The sequence below is a fragment of the Phymastichus coffea genome, unplaced genomic scaffold, assembly GCF_024137745.1.
Source record: "Phymastichus coffea isolate CEN01 unplaced genomic scaffold, Cenicafe_Pcof_1.1 PCOF00017, whole genome shotgun sequence".
NCBI classification, from domain to species: domain Eukaryota; kingdom Metazoa; phylum Arthropoda; class Insecta; order Hymenoptera; family Eulophidae; genus Phymastichus; species Phymastichus coffea.
Genome location: NW_026706828.1, coordinates 2,337,954 through 2,358,632, shown reverse-complemented (window position 1 = coordinate 2,358,632; position 20,679 = coordinate 2,337,954). Strand labels below are relative to the sequence as shown.

At 37.7% G+C, this 20,679-nt stretch overlaps 1 protein-coding gene across 2 annotated transcripts in view; it reads left to right on the top strand.

The window, feature by feature from the left end:
- Positions 1-20,679, top strand: part of LOC131675206 (protein real-time) — a 749,330-nt gene that overhangs the window by 260,315 nt on the left and 468,336 nt on the right. The gene's annotated exons all lie outside the window — the stretch shown is intronic.

Genomic DNA, 20,679 nt, shown 5'->3' with positions numbered 1-20,679 from the left:
GTCACGCGGTGCCAACGCGGGAAGTTTAGCGTTAAAATCGCTAATTATACAGATCGACAAAATTTCAAAATGAAAGGATTTAGAAACGTTATAGTCTATTTCCTCAATTTTTCAAAGCGTTGAATTCGAATCTGATTTCTGAATTGACTTAATACCAAAGGTTCTCGAGATACCCTAAGCTAAAAGTGCGAAAATCACGATATTTTAACATCTTCATGGTTATGTTACCAATCCCTTACATAAATTTTTTTTCCAATAACTAGTAGAGTTATGACAATAACAAAGTAGTATTCTTGCCCATTAAAACTCATATTTTGAATTAAAATTTCTTTTTCATCGTAATATCATTTATTGAAGTGAAGTACTTTAGCAGTTTTATGACTACATTAAAACAGCCCAATCGCCAAATACATGTATCTAGCATGCTGTAGTCCCTTAAACCACGAGGGCCTTAACCCATGATCTCTGTTATCTATGAGGCTATAATCTTAAACTCTTAAATCCTAATTACTTTGGCGGGTTAGTGGTTTTAGGGCAAAAAAAAACACTTTTTTGCGAATTGTTATTAAAGACATGAATAAAGTAGATTTATTCAAATCTTTCGTACATTATAAAGTATCGTTTTAGCAATATTCTGTAATGTTTTCGATAGAAAATATATAGAAATAAGCCGCTGATGGAAGTTTTTCGAGAACGTATTTTGAAAAAGATGATCTGCGATATCCACTATATCTTAGCCAACAATTATCTGAAATAAAAAAACGAAAAATTTTCATTAAAGCATTGCTAAAGTCAACTTCCAATTGTTTTTAATTGTTATTATTTTATTTTAAAAATTTTTCAATTATTTGTAGTAAAAGAAGTGATTTTTCACTAAAACTTATGTCAGTTTAACAGTAGAAAGCCCCTTTCATGTAAAAAAATTATCTTTACTTACTAACCGTTGGAAGGACCTATTTTACATGGAGAATATGTATACTAAATTTGAAAAGAATCAATCAAGTAGATTTTGAGTTACAATAGATACGAATTTTAAAATAGTGGTTTCGATAAAAATGTGTTTAAAGTTTAAAATATAAAAAGTGATGCAAAAATTTTTTTTTTAACTTACATCGAGTCATTGATTTTTGCTCTATAAAGTAAATTCTTTAGCAATGTACTTTATGTAGCTTTGTCTTATGCTTCTATATGATTAAAATCCTTTTTTAAAGTGCAAGCCAGTAACCCAACCCTCGACCCTTGTAACCTGTGACGATATAACCTTAGACTCTTGGACCCCAATTATCTTCACTTTCTACTTCTGTAACCTGTGACTATATTACCCCAAATCCTCGAACCCCAATTGCCTTAACTATTATAACCTGTGATTTTAATGTTGTTAGGAAAATGCTAAAATACTTAAAATTAATCCATAATACGAGGGTTATTTGAAAAGTCCGTGCAAAGTCAGAGAGATGACACTACTAGTGCGTATCAAGGTTATTTTCAGTTAGTGGCATATCTTGGAAGAGCACACACCAAGTTTCAGCCAGATCGGCCGATTACTTTGCGTTTTACATTCGTTTCAATCAAAGAAATCGAGTGATGTAAAAAAATGGACGAAAAAGAATTTCGTGTATTGATTAAACATTACTTTTTTAAAGGCAAAACTCCTCAGGAGATTAAACAGAAGCTTGATAAACATTATGGTGATTGTGCACCTTTGATTAGAATGGTTTATAAGTGGTTTCAAAATTTTTGGAGTGGCCATATGAGCACAAAAGACGCTGAACGTTCTGGACGCCCTGTTGAGGTTACCAAGGGGGAATCTGCTCCGAAAAAGGCGAAGACAATTCCTTCGGTCGGGACGGTTATGGCGACTGTCTTTTGGGATTCGCAAGGAATAATCTTCATCGACTATCTGGAAAAGGAAAAAACCATTACAGGCGAATATTATTCATTGTTATTGGATCGTTTGAAAACCGAATTGCGTTCCAACTCGTTTCATATCCCCCTATTCTCTAGACTTGGCTCCGTCGGACTACTATTTGTTCCCTAATATGAAAAAATGGCTGACGGGGAAAAGATTTTATTCAAACGAGGAGGTGATTGCAGAAACGAATGCCTATTTTACAGACTTGGACAAATTCTATTATTTGGAAGGGATTAACAATCTAGAGCAGCGTTGGATGAAGTGTATAAGCCTAAAAGGAGACTATGTTGAAAAATAAAAAAGATTTATTAAAGAAAATCATGTAGTTTTTATTTTTGCACGGACTTTTCAAACGACCCTCGTATCTCGATAAAAATAAGATATATTTAATTCAATAAATGTAGTTTCGAGGGCAAATGTGCTGTTCATGAGGGTTTACTGGGTTTTGAAAAAAAAATTTTCTCAGACTGTTTATAACCTTGAACATAATCATGGATTTTGCACTTTTAGGCTAGGATATCTCAAGAAGCACAGGTGATAGATCAATACTGAAGCTAGATTTGGATTCAGGACATCAAATATCTTCGGAAATATACTACCACGTTTCTGGGTTTTTTTTAGATATCGACCCGTGTTATTTCGATATATCACAAATTTGTATTTCTAATCTATTAGAGCAAAGTTTATTTAAAACCAAAATACTTCTTCGATCCCTCTTGACTTGTGAACTGTGCGTGGATGTGAGCGGTGCCTCAGATACATTTAATATCATCAGTAAACTCGTCAGACAGCACAAGGCGCAAGACTCGCAGAGTTATCGCAGGAGCGAAAAAAGCGTGCTGTAAAAAACCGAGATGACAAAGAATATCTTGTTCCCCCCCATCCCTTAGCCTCATATTCTTACTCATTCAATGCGTGGTATTATTTCAATCAAAGCAATATAATTCAGTAAACAAAATCCTCTAATAACACTTAATTAAACAGTGGAACTTGAACCAAATTAAGGTCCACCAGTTTTTTTAATACATAAAGTTGTTTATTAAGACATATTCGTATCCATCAAATATCAAACGTTGGTTTCCTGCATGGCGATAAAATGCTCTGTTCATGAGCTACTGAACTTGAGAAAAAATAACATTTTTGAAATAAAATCAAATGAAACAATCAAGATGTATAGGTACTTTCTAAAGTTGGCTAGTATACTACATAACACAAACATTTAACATTATAAGATATTATTGATAATAATTAATATTTATAGAACTATACGAGGGTGGTCCGATAAGTACTTAGCCTCACAGCCCGATGGCGCCACTGTCGCAAAAGAAATATTCTATCACGTAGTACAACCTTCTTGATGGTCACTGTCAAGATTTCAGCCGGATCGGAGTTGTAGTTTATTTTTGAGAGCGTGTGAAAGCAAGTGTGTTCGTTGATTTTTGAAAAATGGAAAAAGAGCACTATCGGTCGGTGATTCGATTCTTGTTTTTGGAAGGGAAATCGCGCAGCGAAATCAAAAAGCGCTTGGATGCTGTGTACGGTAACTCTTCTCCTTCGATAGCGACCGTCAAAAATTGGTTTAACGAGTTTCAACGTGGTCGTACGTCGATTTTTGAAGAGCCACGTCCAGGTGCTCCGAAGACGGCTATCACGAAGGATAACGTGACAAAAATTCACCATCTCGTATTGGCAGATCGACGATTGAAGGTGCGCGAGATAGCTAAGATCGTAGGCATCTCAAAAGACCGCGTGGGTCATGTCCTGCATGAAATTTTGGGCATGAGAAGGCTGTCGGCGCGATGGGTGCCGCGTTTGTTCACTCCGGACAACAAGCGCAACCGTGAGATAACTTCAGAGCAATGTCTGACACTGTTTAAGCGCAATCCGAAGGAGTTTCTGCGTCGTTTCGTGACAGTCGACGAAACATGGATCCACTGGTATACACCAGAGACCAAGGAACAGTCGAAACAGTGGACTTTACCCGGCGAAAGTGCTCCGAAGAAGGCGAAGACTGCCCTATCGGCCGGAAAGGTAATGGCCACCGTTTTCTGGGATTCACAAGGTGTGATCTACATCGACTACCTGGAAAGGGGCAAAACGGTCACAGGGATGTACTATGCCGAATTATTGGGCCGATTCGACATCGAATTGCAGAAAAAACGGTCCCATTTGGCGAAGAAAAAGGTGCTCTTCCACCATGACAACGCACCGGCTCACACCTCCGCCGTCACCATGGCCAAATTGGTCGAATTAGGCTACGAACTTCTGCCCCATTCACCGTATTCTCCAGATTTAGCCCCGTGCAACTTCTTTTTGTTTCCAAACTTGAAAAAGTCACTCGCCGAGCAGAAATTTGAGTCGAATGAGGAGGTAATCGCTGCCACGGAAGCCTACTTTTCAGACCTCAAGGAAACGTATTTTTCAGACGGGTTAAAGAAGTTGGACCATCGCTGGTCCAAGTGTATTGAACTAAAAGGAGACTATGTTGAAAAATAAAACACCACTTTTCCAAAATTTTCGATTTTCTTTTGTAGGCTAAGTACTTATCGGACCACCCTCGTAAACTTACACCTAGAATCTAATATTATGAAGTAGGCAAAGTTACAGTCAAATTCTCTGCATATGATGCTTATATAAAGTGTATTTGTTATAGAAATTTAGTGTATAAAGATTTAAGAGGGGCAGATGAGGCTCAATAGTAAAAATTGAAAGTCTTATTTATTATTCTATAAAAATCATCCTAATAATGATATCGATATAATACTTTTTTTTTTGCAATATTCAGTAAAATATTTGATTTTCTCTGTCATGCATCTTAAAATTTTAAATGTACGTTCCACAAAGTTACTGGTTATAAAATATCGTATTTATTGAATAAATTAAGTTCATCATAATCTTCTAAGAGTTATAACGGGCGGAAAATTATTTTAATATATGCACCACGATTAATGGAATAATGTATCACAATGTTTTATTCCACGTTATAGGGCTTACCATTGCCCATTTGTTTGATGTTGATTTTGCTGTGTGAGAGCTGGATGAGAGATGGTTAATGAGAGAAAGTATATCTTTTCCTTATGGATCTAATTGGAAAGGATATCTAGGAGGCAAGGTGCATCAAATATTGCTGATTACGCAAAGAGATTCGGTAGAGAATGCGCGTGTCAACGCTTTTATTAAATTAATTGACAGTCATTAAAGCAAAAGAAGTATCTAAGAGGTTTTCATTAGTACCCGTGCGTCAATATATAAATACTCTAAAAACTTGTATTATGAAGAAAAGAGAGAGAGAGAAAAAGAGAGAACGAGATAGAAAGGGTAAGAGAGAGTGAGATAGAAAGAGAGAGAAAGAGAGAGAGAGAGAGAGAGAGAGACAATCATACAGAGAAAGTGCAAGATCGATGCACAACTAAGAAACAAATGAAAACGGGTAACTAATTTGTTCATTTACTGCCGAGAATATAAAATGGCACTAATTTCTATCCATTAATGTCGTAGACAATGTTATGCAGTCACACTTACAATAAACCCCTCTGGTAAAAACGATCCAAATACCTTGCTAGAAACATTAGACACCTCCGCTAGTACTTCTTAACCCTAAACCCTCTATCGCCACTGCTGTTACTCGATGACTTTGATGCTGAATACGGGTTTCCCACATACGAGAATATGGTACACATTATGTAACTTCAGCGTTGAGCTGGTTTACAGTATTTGTTTCAGTGTTCGCGTGCGAAGATCAAAGACAAAAATTCCCGGACAAATTTTCAGTGCATAAAGGTATGACACCACTCTCTCCAGTTCCAATCGAATATTTTCCCATTTACCGCACCTGTTCTTTGCACCCTTTAGGATATTTATGTTCCCTAACTTTTGCATAGCGAAAACAATTATGGAGATTTTTTTTACTGCCGATTAAAGCTTTATAATTTATTCTGATCAAATAAATATTTATTAAGTCCTTATCAACTCAGCAGCATATTTTATTACATTGTATTACAATATTAAAGGAGGGTCACGTAAGTACGAGGGTCGTTTGAAAAGTCCGTGCAAAAACAAAAACTGCTTGATTTTTTTTCATAAATCTTTTTTATTTTTCAACATAGTCTCCTTTTAGGCTTATACAGTTCATCCAACGCTGCTCTAGTTTGTTAATCCCTTCCAAATAATAGGATTTGTCCAAGTCTGTAAAATAGGCATTCGTTTCTGCAATCACCTCCTCGTTTGAATAAAATCATTTCCCGCCAGCCATTTTTTCATATTAGGGAACAAATAGTAGTTCAACGGAGCCAAGTCTAGAGAATAGGGGGATATGAAACGAGTTGGAACCCAATCTCCATCAGTTTTGCGGCCACAACTGCTCAGGCGTGAGCTGGCGCATTGTCGTGGTGGAAGAGGCCTTTTTTGTGGGTCAATCGTGGACGTTTCTCTAGCAACTCGGTTTTCAAATGATCCAATAACGATGAATAATATTTGCCTGTAATGGTTTTTTCCTTTTCCAGATAGTCGATGAAGATTATTCCTTGCGAATTCCAAAAGACAGTCGCCATAACCGTCCCGACCGAAGGAATTGTCTTCGCCTTTTTCGGAGCAGATTCCCCCTTGGTAACCCATTGTTGTTTAGACTGTTCTTTGGTCTCAGGAGTGTAGTGATGTATCCATGTTTCATCTACAGTGATGAAACGACGCTTAAAGTCTTGTGAATTTTGCTGAAACAGCTGCAAACCATTCTTGCAACACTTCACACGATCTCGTTTTTGGTCAATCGTGAGCAATCGCGCACCCATCTAGCGGATAGATTTTTCATGTCCAAATGTTGGTGCAAAATATTATGTACCCATTCGCTCGAGATGCCTACAGTACTAGCAATCTCACGCATCTTCACTCTTCTGTCAGCCATCACCATATCATAGATTTTATCAATGATTTCTAAAGTGGTAACCTCAACAGGGCGTCCAGAACGTTCAGCGTCTTTTGTGCTCATATGGCCACTCCAAAAATTTTGAAACCACTTATAAACCATTCTAATCAAAGGTGCACAATCACCATAATGTTTATCAAGCTTCTGTTTAATCTCCTGAGGAGTTTTGCCTTTAAAAAAGTAATGTTTAATCAATACACGAAATTCTTTTTCGTCCATTTTTTTTACAACCACTCGATTTCTTTGATTGAAACGAATGTAAAACGCAAAGTAATCGGCCGATCTGGCTGAAACTTGGTGTGTGCTCTTCCAAGATATGCCACTAACTGAAAATAACCTTGATACGCACTAGTAGTGCCATCTCTCTGACTTTGCACGGACTTTTCAAACGATCCTTGTAAACGTATGTTGGACTATGCCGTTAAATGTTTTTAATGAATTAAAGCTTGTAGCTCCTTTTACGTGCAACAATACAATTAAATTCGCCCAATACAATAAAACTATTTTTTACGTGTAGCCTATTTAGATCTTATGATCCCATTAGTTTTTTATATTTAAGATGGAATATCGCTATAGAAATACTGGCGTGCATTTTCATTTTTAATGTTCAATTTGAAAAAATCAAGTAACTTACTACTTGCTTGATTCAGATTTTCTACAAAGTTATCTGCATTGAAAATTATAACACAGTTTCGATTTGGTAAATGAACGGGCAATCTTTCGACAGCGTGACTTTGATCTTGAAATGATTTACTAAAAACTCGATAACATGCTTCAAAAGGTCCGACATATCGAGTTTCTGTAAAATCAGCAACCTCATTGTGATTAATATCTTAGATACATTTTCATTTCCAATAATTACAGTAGCTATGTCCTATCCTTTGTAAATATATTTATATAAATATGTGACAGCTCGTACACTTGAAACAATTTCGACATTTATGTGACAGTTGAACATTTTTAATATAAACACTACAATAGAGTACAACTGATTGATTACACAGCCACACAAAAAAAAAAAAGTGGCAAAACCCACAGACCAGACCATGCAGACTTTATGTTTTTGGGGTCGCTGAGTCCGAATCCGGGGTCAGTTTTGCCCCACCACGTCACAGTCAAGGGCAAATGAAGGTCAAATTTGCAAAAATGGAGAAAATCAATTTTCTCTAGTCTATATATACGTTTTTGGGGTCGCTGAATTCAAATCTGGGGTGACTTTTGTCCCACCCCCGCGGGGTCAAGGGCAAATGAAGGTCAAATTTGCAAAAATGGAGAAAATCAATTTTCTCCAGTCTATATATACGTTTTTGGGGTCGCTGAATTCAAATCTGGGGTTACTTTTGTCACACCACCTTGGTAGTGTAGTATTCATCAAAAACAAACAGAAAGTCATGCCATCTAATTTTTTCTGCTATACCTTATGCGTTTCTCATCGAATGAACGGTGCAAAGGTTTTCTTTTACGTTTTTTTGCCGTTTTACAATCTCTTTTCAACATCCAACAGTAGTCAGCCAACATGCATGTATCCCATCTTCCTTGATAACGCTTTTCCATCACTTTCACATCTTGATGGAAACGTTCACCTTGTTCTTCACTATAATCACCACAGTTTTCAGGGAAACTATCCAAATGATTGTGTAGAAAATGTAATTTGTAATTCATGAGACAACCCATCACCCTAAAGCTCTCCACCATTTGAGATACAATTTCTTTGTAATTGGGGCTTCTACGATTACCCAAAAAGTTTGCGGTAACGTCCTTGAAGCTAAGCCATGCAGTTTGTTCGATGCTGGTCATGGAACTAATAAACTTATCATCAGCCATCATTTTTCTAATCTCTGGACCATCAAAGATACCTTCTTTTAATTTCGCATCCGATTAACTTGGAAATTTGCTTTCCAAGTACTTGAAGCTCTAAGCATCTTTATCTAAAGCCTTGACGAATTGTTTCATGATACCAAGTTTTATGTGCAATGGTGGAATGAGAACTTTTTTAGGGTCAACCAATGGGGTAGCTTTAACGTTGTGTTCTCCAACAGTTAGAGATTTTCTCTCAGGCCATTTATGATCAGTATAGTGCTTTGCTCGATCTCGACTATCCCATAAGCACAAGAAACATGGCGTCTTCGTAAAACCAGACTGCTGTCCTAACAATATTCCTGAAACTTTCAAATCACCACAAATACGCCATTGATCCTTGTCATATTTAATTTTTTGCAGTATAATTTTGAGATTACCGTATGTTTCCTTCATTGTGGTGGAGTTCGCTATAGGAACTGAGGCATAATAGTTGCTATTGTGCAGTAATACAGCTTTCAAACTTCTGTTTGATGAATCTATGAACAATCTCCATTCTTCGTCTTTATACACATTAGGTTTTATTTCATTCATTAAACCTTTTACGTCTTTACAATATACTATTTTATCACCATCACGATTTATATCTTCAAAGTATGGTTCGAAACTTTTGCTTCTTTTTCTGTAAAAAGATACTCTAGTAGAACTTGCCAACTGATTCATGCCTTTCAAAGCTGAAGCTAAATGTTCTGCTCCATCTTTAGGTAAGTTAAGCTCTCTAACTAGGTCGTTCAGTTTATCTTGAGACCATAACTTTACGCTTTTGTCTTTCTGGCCCGCTGGAAGGAAAATATCATCATCTTCATCATCATCATCAGTTTTTCCATCAATATCACTTTCATAGGATTCATCTTCCAAATCATCACCTACATCATTGGTAGCATTGCCATTATTGTCATCACTTATGTCGTCACAATCTTCGTCATTATGATCTCCATCATTCGTATCCAATTCAATGGATAACTTCTCAAGCACATAAAGCTCTTCATTGGTACTCGATTTTTCAACAGCTTTTTTTACAGAAGTGACTTTAGCGTAATTCACTTTTGTTCTTGATTTACTATTCAATCCTGAAACTTCAGTATTGCAGAAGTAGCAATCTTCGCTTCCATCTGGTTGATACCATTCCATTGGGCTAATAAATATGACATCATCACGTTTTTTTGTCTTTTCCCATTTACAAAGCATTTTACGACATCGTTCGCAGATGCTACCTGGAGTCCACTCTTTTATAATATCATCCGTCTCTAATTGAAAACATGATTTGTGAATTTTTCTGAGGCGTTCATTAAAATCACGACGAAATTTTTTAGGAGTATATACTCCACAGACGAAACAAAAAAGATCACGATTTTTTTTGCAATTATGACGAGAAGTAGAAGGTAAATGTTCCATGATTGACAGTATAACCCCGCACGTTAGGGAGTTATAAGAGCTTTCCGACTTTGACGAGGACAGTGTCAACTCGTCGTCAGACACACTACAGCTTCATCCTCACACCCTAACGCCCCCCTGCAAGGCAGTGCGCTTCCACTGGCATCGTTACCTCGACAAACTAATGAGCGGATCATCCCACACATCCCTAATTAGGGCAGTGTCACCGTCACAGTTTTTGTCGAGGCAGCAGGTTAAGGCAACTTTGAAGGAAAAATTCATATTTGAATTCTTCTCATTCATGTCACCATACATTTATACAATTAGCAAATACATGCTGGTTTTCTAAAAAGTTCTCTACTCATGATACAGAAAACTCTAATGCATTTAGGAAATTGTTGAACGTACGATTTCACAAATATGAAAGAAATAAATATGATTTTTAACTTTTTGGGGGGTAGCAGAAGCCCAAATTATGAAGTATCTGAAATTGTTGAGAACATAACGCCGAAGTAAGTGGCGGCAATGATGAGGATAGAAGTGATGACTCGGATGATGATTCAAGGTTGAATTCTACGAAAGTGATAACGATGGAGAAACTAAAGAAGACGATGATGACAATGACAATGTTTTCCTTCCGGCGGATCAAAAAAAAATAACATAAAGTTATGAACTCAAGGTAAACTGAACGACCTTGTTAGAGAGCCTAGTTTGAAAGATATGAATCAGTTGGCAAGTTCTACTAGAGTATCTTTTTACAGAAAAAGAAGCAAAAGTTTCGAACCATACTTTGAAGATATGAATCGTGATGGTGATAAAATAGTATATTGTAAAGACGTAAAAGGTTTAATGAATGAAATTAAACCTAATGTGTATAAAGACGAAGAATGGAGATTGTTCATAGATTCATCAAACAGAAGTTTGAAAGCTGTATTACTGCACAATAGCAACTATTATGCCTCAGTTCCTATAGCGCACTCCACCACAATGAAGGAAACATACGGTAATCTCAAAATTATACTGCAAAAAATTAAATATGACAAGGATCAATGGCGTATTTGTGGTGATTTGAATGTTTCAGGAATATTGTTAGGACAGCAGTCTGGTTTTACGAAGACGCCATGTTTCTTGTGCTTATGGGATAGTCGAGATCGAGCAAAGCACTATACTGATCATAAATGGCCTGAGAGAAAATCTCTAACTGTTGGAGAACACAACGTTAAAGCTACCCCATTGGTTGACCCTAAAAAAGTTCTCATTCCACCATTGCACATAAAACTTGGTATCATGAAACAATTCGTCAAGGCTTTAGATAAAGATGCTTAGAGCTTCAAGTACTTGGAAAGCAAATTTCCAAGTTAATCGGATGCGAAATTAAAAGAAGGTATCTTTGATGGTCCAGAGATTAGAAAAATGATGGCTGATGATAAGTTTATTAGTTCCATGACCAGCATCGAACAAACTGCATGGCTTAGCTTCAAGGACGTTACCGCAAACTTTTTGGGTAATCGTAGAAGCCCCAATTACAAAGAAATTGTATCTCAAATGGTGGAGAGCTTTAGGGTGATGGGTTGTCTCATGAATTACAAATTACATTTTCTACACAATCATTTGGATAGTTTCCCTGAAAACTGTGGTGATTATAGTGAAGAACAAGGTGAACGTTTCCATCAAGATGTGAAAGTGATGGAAAAGCGTTATCAAGGAAGGTGGGATACATGCATGTTGGCTGACTACTGTTGGATGTTGAAAAGAGATTGTAAAACGGCAAAAAAACGTAAAAGAAAACCTTTGCACCGTTCATTCGATGAGAAACGCGTAAGGTATAGCAGAAAAAATTAGATGGCATGACTTTCTGTTTGTTTTTGATTAATACTACACTACCAAGGTGGTGTGACAAAAGTAACCCCAGATTTGAAGTCAGCGACCCCAAAAACGTATATATAGACTGGAGAAAATTGATTTTCTCCATTTTTGCAAATTTGACCTTCATTTGCCCTTGACTGTGACGTGGTGGGGCAAAACTGACCCCGGATTCGGACACAGCGACCCCAAAAACATAAAGTCTGCATGGTCTGGTCTGTGGGTTTTGCCACTTTTTTTTTTTTTGTGGCTGTGTTATCAATGACGTGATCATTAGGTGGTTCATAAGTAACACCGTCATTTTTCCTTTGGTAATGAGGATATCCGTTTTTATCCATAATTATTCCACTTCTGAAATGTTTTGAAAATTTCTTTGAACCTCGCAAAAGATTTTCTTGTATTTCTTTCCACCTAGGATTGCAAGTCATTGTAAGAAAAATTTCGGGTTTATCAGTTTTACCGACTAGAGCCATTGCATCTTGATAATTTTGTTGCATATGGCTAAAGGATCTTTCGAATCGAAGATAACGTGACAGTTTTTCCTACTTGACTATCAAAATTATTAGCAGAATTCTGCAAATAATCGTGTAATCCCTGGTATATATCTACTTTTATCTGTTTTTGATTATCTGTGCCCCATTGAATCCTGTTTTTTTCCAATTTTAACAGTAGGCGTATACTACCCATGTCGAAATAATCAACGACCTAACAAAATAGCGTTAAATTCATCTGTCCATACAGGAATTTTGAATTTAGTGTAGGCCAATCGTGTTATTCAATGATTTGTATCATAATCATTCATCTTAATACGTTCTAAATTTCTATGTCATCCTTGGAATACATAAGGATAAAATAATAGATAAATCCAAGGTCGAACGTTTGGATTCATAGCGCTAACGCATTTCAACACTTTCGTATTTTTGTTTCAAATAGTTACATAAGATTTTAGGATAGTATCATGAGCTGTTGTCGAAAAAATAGCAGCAACTTCATTTGTTCGCTGAAAATTTAATCTTTGCCTATAAAAATCTGCTTTTAAAGAAAATAATAATTGTAATTTAGGTTCACGTTCCTTATTCGTGTGTAATCTTTGATCATTTATTTCTTGTTTCATCATTTAATAAGATTGTGCAAAAATATTATTCTTTCTTATTAATTTATCTAATATTGAAAGAGTTTCTTATTCAAGATGATACAAAGCTGTATTAATTTGATGATATATTTGTCCATCCATTTTAAAACAATATGGGCCCAACTGACTAAATTAGCATTAAAAGAGGTGAACGGAAGTGAATTATTATAGAAATGAACGTGTTCAAAAAAATTATTTGATTTAGAATGAGTTCCGTTAAATAAAGTAGACAGTTCTGGAAGAAAATGTGGTGTACTTTCTAGTCCCATGAGAACAACAATTTTTAAAAGATTAACCTTTATTTGCAATCTTTTCTGAAATAAAATGTTTTGCCTTAAAATGTGAATGTAATATACGAGGTGTGATCAAAAAGTAAGGTGAATTTTTATTTTTCTCAAAAAATATTTATTTATTCATCAATTTTTATTTTATCTCCTTCAAAGTAATCCCCCTTGGATATAATGCACTTGTGCCAACGCTTTTTCCAATCCTCAAAGCATTTTAAAAAATCATTTTTGGTGATCTTGTTTAGTTCATCCTTCGATGCCGTCTTTATCTCCTCAATCGTGGCAAAACGCCGTCCTTTCATGGGCCTCTTCAGTTTTGGGAACAAGAAGAAGTCACAGGGGGCCAGATCTGGGGAATACGGTGCCTGTGGCATGGTTACTGTGTTGGTTTTAGCCAAAAATTCGCGCACAAGCAACGATGTGTGAGCAGGGGCGTTATCATGGTGCAAAAGCCAATTTTTATTTTTCCACAAATTCGGACGTTTCTGGCGGATTGCTTCGCGCAAATTGCGCATAACTTGCAGATAATATTCCTTATTTACTGTTCTACCCTGTGGCAAGAACTCATGATTCACCACGCCCCTGCAGTCAAAGAAAACTGTAAGCAAAACCTTTACATTTGATCGAACTTGGCGTGCTTTTTTTGGTCTTGATGATCCAGAATGCCTCTACTGGGACGATTGAGTCTTAGTCCCGACGTCATAACCGTATACCCATGTTTCGTCACCTGTTATAACCCTGTTGAGTAAATCTGGATCATCATTGACGTCATTCAGTAGCTCTTGGGCGATGCTTATGCGACGTTTCTTTTGGTCGAAATTGAGCAATTTCGGAACAAACTTCGCTGATACACGTCTCATGTCTAAAACACTCGTCAAAATTGATTGGCACGAACCAAATGAGATGCCAATATCATCAGCAATTTCTCCAATGGTAATTCGACGATTTCCCAACACTATTTTCTTCACTTCTTCAACATTCTCATCAGTTGTTGATGTGCTGGGGCGTCCAGAACGAGGTTCGTCGTCGGTGTCTTCTCGGCCTTCTTGGAAGAGTTTATACCACTTGTAAACATTTTTTTGGCTTAAAGTAGACTCACCGTATGTCACTTTCAGCATTTCAAGTGTTTTGGAACATTTGATTCCATTTTTCACACAAAATTTAATGCAAACTCTTCGATCCATGTTTTTAGACAGCAGCAAATTGTGGAGCACGCAAAACACTTCTAACCTTGATGCCTCTCACAAACAAACCAAACATACTACAAAGCTGAAATTTGGAACGTATGTTCTAGACGAGTGTACCGACATAACCAAATAAAAAAGTCGAAGATCGAACGGACGTAGCCCGCTAAATTTCAAAATTCACCTTACTTTTTGATCACACCTCGTATATGGAAATGCAGCCACAAATCGAGCGGTTGAGAGGTTTCATTCAAAAGTGTTTGATAATCCTCGTTTCTCGAGTCCTCCTGCAGGGACGACGATCATACTATGAGAGGTGTAGATGTCGTCGGTCGGAAATTAAAAAGGCGTCAGAAACGGTGAAGTACTGGTTATATATGGATATGCAGCCACAAATCGAGCGGTTGAGAGGTTTTATTCGAAAAAGTTCAATAGTCCTGATTTCTTAAGAGCTTCTGCGAGAACGACGATCATACTATGGGGGGTGTGAAAGTCGTCTGTCGAAAAACAAATTTTTATGGAAACGGTCAAATTTTAGTTGTATATGGAAATGCGGCCACAAATCGAGCGGTTGAGAGGTTTCATTCGAAAATGTTTGATAATCCTCGTTTCTCGAGTACTTCTGCAAGATCGACGAACATACTACGGGGGGTGTAGAAGTCGTCGGTCGAAAATCAAAAAGTCGTCGGAAACATGCAAGTACTATTTATATATGGAAATGCAGCCACAAATCGAGCGATTGAGAGGATTTATTCGAGAAAATCAATAGTCCTGGTTTCTTAAGCCCTCCTGCAGGGACGACAATCAACACTACGAGAGGTGTAGTTGTCGTCGGTCGAAATTCATAAAGTCGTCGGAAATGGCCAAATACTGGTTATATATAGATATGCGACTACAAATCGAGCGGTTCAGAGGATTTATTCGAAAAAATCAATAGTCTTGTTTTCTTAAGTCCTCCTGCAGAGACGACGATTATACTATGGGAGGTGTAGAAGTCGTCGGTCGGAAATAAAAAAGTTATCGGAAACGGCCAAGTACTAGTTATGAATGGTAATGCAGTTACAAATCGAGAAGTTGAGAGGATTTATTCGAAAAAGTTCAATAGTCCTGGTTGCTTAAGTCCTTCTGCAAGATCGACGAACATACTACGGGGGGTGTAGAAGTCGTCGGTCGAAAATCAAAAAGTCGTCGGAAACGGCCAAGTACTAGTTGTATATGGAAATGCAGCAACAAATCGAGCGGCTGAGAGGTTTTATTCGAAAATGTTCAATAATCCTCGTTTTGTGAGTCCTTTTGCAGGAACGACGACCATACAATGCGAGGTGTGGAAGTCGTCGGTCGGAAATCAATAAGTCGTCGGAAACGGCCAAGTACTAGTTATATCTAGAAATATAGCCGCAAATCGAGCGGTTAAGAGGATCTATTGGAATGTGTTTAGTTATTTAGGTTTTGTGAGCTTTTCTGCAAAATCGACGATCATATTATGCTGTTGAAGTTGTCGGTCGTCGTTGTGTTTCCATTCGACTCTTACTTCCTTCCGCCTTCCTTGCCGCGCGCTGCGACTTCACATTACGTTCTTTCGCGATTTCAGTGCAGGTGGACTACACGACTCCGATCAACTTCCACGACGGTATAGCTGGGCTGCCCGGACCTCCTCCTTTCTTTTTCTCGTCACGGCGATTGTCGCACTGTGACGGTGTAGGCTGGTCATAGCCTGCACGGTGCATGTTAACTCTCTCTATTCTAGGCGAAGGCGCACGGCTGGCATCAGACGCACATTATTTCACGTTCCTGAAGCCTGCCTTTATTCTTTTCAGCAACGCAAACTAGAAGAGAGAGAGAGAGAGAGAGATAGAGAGAGAGAGAGAATGTATGTAGAGTTGGTAGGCTTGGCATGCGACACTTGCCGCGCTGGGCAGTGCCGCGTGCCGCCGATTAGGAGGCGAGTGGTGGGAGAAGGCGTGAGAAGCCGGCTCTCACGCACTCGCATCACTTCTGAAGGAGGACTGCACTCGATCGGCCGCGCCTGTGTCAACGTCTTGAAAAAGGAAAATCGGAAAAAAGTTCTAACTCCTTAGGCGTAAGAGCTGTGGAGTCCACTTCGCTATCTAAGCGTACCTTTGCAGCCTACCTTATCTCGTCTAGTATAGATAAGCAATATTGTATTATTAGTGTGTAAGTTATTTCTATGTGTTCGTGGTACTCAGGAGTTAGTACATTTGTAATAAATTGGTTAGTGAATGAAGCTGTGTATGTAAAATCATTGTGTGTACACCTTCTCCTTCCGGCTTTGTTAGGAGCGACACACCGCCTCCCTTGCTTTCCCCTTTAAATAATTGGTAATAGACTAATAATAGTGGGCATTAAATGCCTACGCTATTACAGCACATATACACGCAGCCCCGTTACAAAGATAGCCACAAATCAAGCGATTAAGAGGTTCTATTCGAAAATGTATTCTTGTCCTGGTTTTGTTGGTCTTGCTTCAGGAAAGAAAATTATACTATAGGGGAAATAGAAATATTACGAAAAGTATATAGGTTAATGTTAATGGCGTTATCATAAATGGAAAAATCTAGTTTGCTTTTATATATAATAATCAGACCAGTGATTAGGAGATAACTTTCTCAGCTTCATTACATTCAATATGTAAGGTATATATGAATATATATATATATCATATAACGAGCAAGAATGCTAACTTGTTATGTCTCTCTCTCCCTGCTAGTTAACTAACCTATAATTTAATGGATATTATTATATTTGAATACTACCTTTATATTGTATTACTTTACAGTATGTATGCGACTGCTAGCGCAAGGTAAGTGAGAGTAGGACGAGAGAGAGAGGTATATATGCGACGAGCCCTAACGCACGTGAGTAAGACTGCGAGGAGATACACACGTGTTCGCGACGCGAGCTTGTCACCACGCGCGCTGATTGGTCGAGACCGACGCACGCGTGGAAAGTTAGTAGGGCCCGCGAATTGAGCACTCAGCGCTGACGCTTGCTAGGAGAGAGACGCAGGCACTCAAGGAAGCGAAAACATGACTACCAAAATTGTTCGAAATAAAAGTGATTACTAAAAGTACTCGGCGGCGACGTATCAATTGATCTCCTCGACGCGAATAAAGTATCAGTGCGAACGTTTGGACGACTCACCTTGTGATACACATTGTGATACCAGTGTCGGTAACAATTGTTGTGAGTGCAGTGCATGTGTATCATGAAGCGAATTATAACGACAACGCTTTCGGCGGAGCCGGCGTCTTTATTTTTCTTTGCCACAAGCGTGAACGCAACACCTGTAAGTATCCGCGCTATAGCTATCTCTCTGTCGCTTTGCTAGATACATGCTCTCTCTCCCTCTCTCACACGCCGCTTAATTTTTTATTGAACAAGAATTAAATATATATGCCATTGCTATCGACGCATCTGTTAGTTCATTGTCTATTGCCTTATTCTTTGGCGTAGACCCTGATTGCGCTACGTCACAATTCGCGCCTTTTCAGCTAAAGCGACGTATCCACGCCGTCCGAGCCGCAGAGCAGACAACGCAGACGCATTCCGGAGATTGCACTTAACGTGCACAAGATATAGTTGTTAATTATCTTTATGTCAACGGGGTCAACCGGGCTGATCCACCGTTACATTTTGACGCCCAACAAAGGAAAGCGTGGCTGAAAGAAAATTGTAGATTTTCCAACACGCGACAACTAGTCGACATTGTAAGCAGAGCAGTTTTGTTTTGTTGACATTCCAAGAATCGGCCGAGCGCATTTCAAAACAGGGCTCGACTTAAGACATGAAGATTTTCGTATATGCGTACGAGTGAGATAGACAAGTACAATGCCGGTCAGCCACTTTTACCGCCCCACGGGCAAAATCAGTCTAACTTCAAAGTTTTATATCTCTGGTAGAAATTAACGTACAGAGACGCGCGTGGGTGCGTTTGAAAGGTCTTTCGGAGAGCTTTCAAATAATATGACTCACGGTTGCCATCGATTGTTTTTTTAAATTTTGCAACAATTATGCAAAATTGAAAATTCTGAAATTTTTTTATTATTTTTGACAATTAGCCAATTTTGGAAAAAAAATCGTACGAAAATTTGAAGTACACCATTTTTTAGCTATTACCAAGCCCTATCTGAATCACTCATCAAAAATTTATTTTCGTCAAATATGACGCGCGCACGGGCATTTTTTCCTGGAAGTGACAGTTTTTTTCAACATTTTTTATCTCCGTCAAATTGTAACAATCGAAAAAAATTTTATAGGGGAAAAAATGTTTGTTTTTTCACGTAGAATAATGCAATAATTTTTTTTTCGGTTTTTCGAAAAATTTTTTTTTTCGGTTTAAATTATTTTTCAAGGTCGAAAAAAAAAGATTTTTTTTTTTATGTAATTTACGGTACTTGTTATGTAGTATTATTGAATGGGTGGAAAAAAATTTTTTTTTTTGGTTTCTCATCTTTTTAGCGTACCGACTGAGAAAAAAAAATTGAAAAAAACCGAAAAAAAAAATTTTTCGAAAAACCGAAAAAAAAATTATTGCAGTATTCTACGTGAAAAAACAAACATTTTTTCCCCTATAAAATTTTTTTCGATTGTTACAATTTGACGGAGATAAAAAATGTTGAAAAAAACTGTCACTTCCAGGAAAAAATGCCCGTGCGCGCGTCATATTTGACGAAAATAAATTTTTGATGAGTGATTCAGATAGGGCTTGGTAATAGCTAAAAAATGGTGTACTTCAAATTTTCGTACGATTTTTTTTCCAAAATTGGCTAATTGTCAAAAATAATAAAAAAATTTCAGAATTTTCAATTTTGCATAATTGTTGCTAAATTTAAAAAAACAATCGATGGCAACCGTGAGTCATATCATTTGAAAGCTCTCCGAAAGACCTTTCAAACGCACCCACGCGCGTCTCTGTACGTTAATTTCTACCAGAGATAAAAAACTTTGAAGTTAGACTGATTTTGCCCGTGGGGGGGTAAAAGTGGCTGACCGGCACTGTATATTGTCTAAATTCAGTGCGACGACGCTGAAATATTTTCGATATATATTTATATATGTATGCGTGTGCGCTATAATAAATTGTATTAGTAAAATAGTTCCTATATCACGTATGAGAGTGCGTTGTATGCCGTATGCTGTATGCTGTGTGCTGTATGTTATATATGACTTATGATAATTTTGCTTATATATGTATGTATAAAATTCTGTTTTTTTTATATAACTAAAGAATAGGTTGCGAAGGTAATTTTTAGAAAGTCACGAGCATTTTCTAAGCATTTATAGTTTTTTTTTCAAGCGTTGTTGGTATTGCGTGATATTGCTGCACCGTTAATAGTGAAATCGAATACCTTTTTTTATTACTCCTCGTTTCTCTATTATTTGATTTCGCCGATACGAAAAATAATGTCGACATACGACAATAATATGTACAGCAGCAATGCGGAAGCGCTAGCAGACATAGATATACGTATCTGTGAATGGATACGAAGTCTGCCGAGCGATAATCTCAACAACATTGTTGATCAGCTCGAATTACAAACGGAAGGTTCGCTGTATTTGCGCGCGACGCGATTATATAATAGTTTAAACGGAAACTATACGGCCGAGGACTTTATATCAACAGAGGAACCAGAGAACATTGCACGTCTTAGAAGAGACGACCTTTGCCTCACATTTGTGAAGGGTGACGCAATGCCCATCGGACTCAAGGAAGATTTTATAAATACGGTACTGGAATCGATAGAACTCGATAAACAATGCGACGACGCAACCGACGAGTTCACAGCTAACCCAACAATCTTCACAGAACCGACAGACATGTCGCTGACGACAATGGTAAATTCGTCCCCGGTTTTATCTAGCAACATGCGTTCATCACACATAGTAAGACAAGCAACCACTAGTTAAGCGATCTGGACGGAGAATAACGCGATACCTATTTCAACGAAAAATACAACAACGGTAACGTCGGTAACTAACGCGTATACGCAACCAATAGCAACAACCGCTACGTTTAATATAATATCACCGATCCTTATCAAAGTGCATCTACCGAGCGGACTAATACAGTTAATACCAAAACCGGCGGGAGATGAATTAACACGCGCTTTAATTGCGGAAAGAGACTT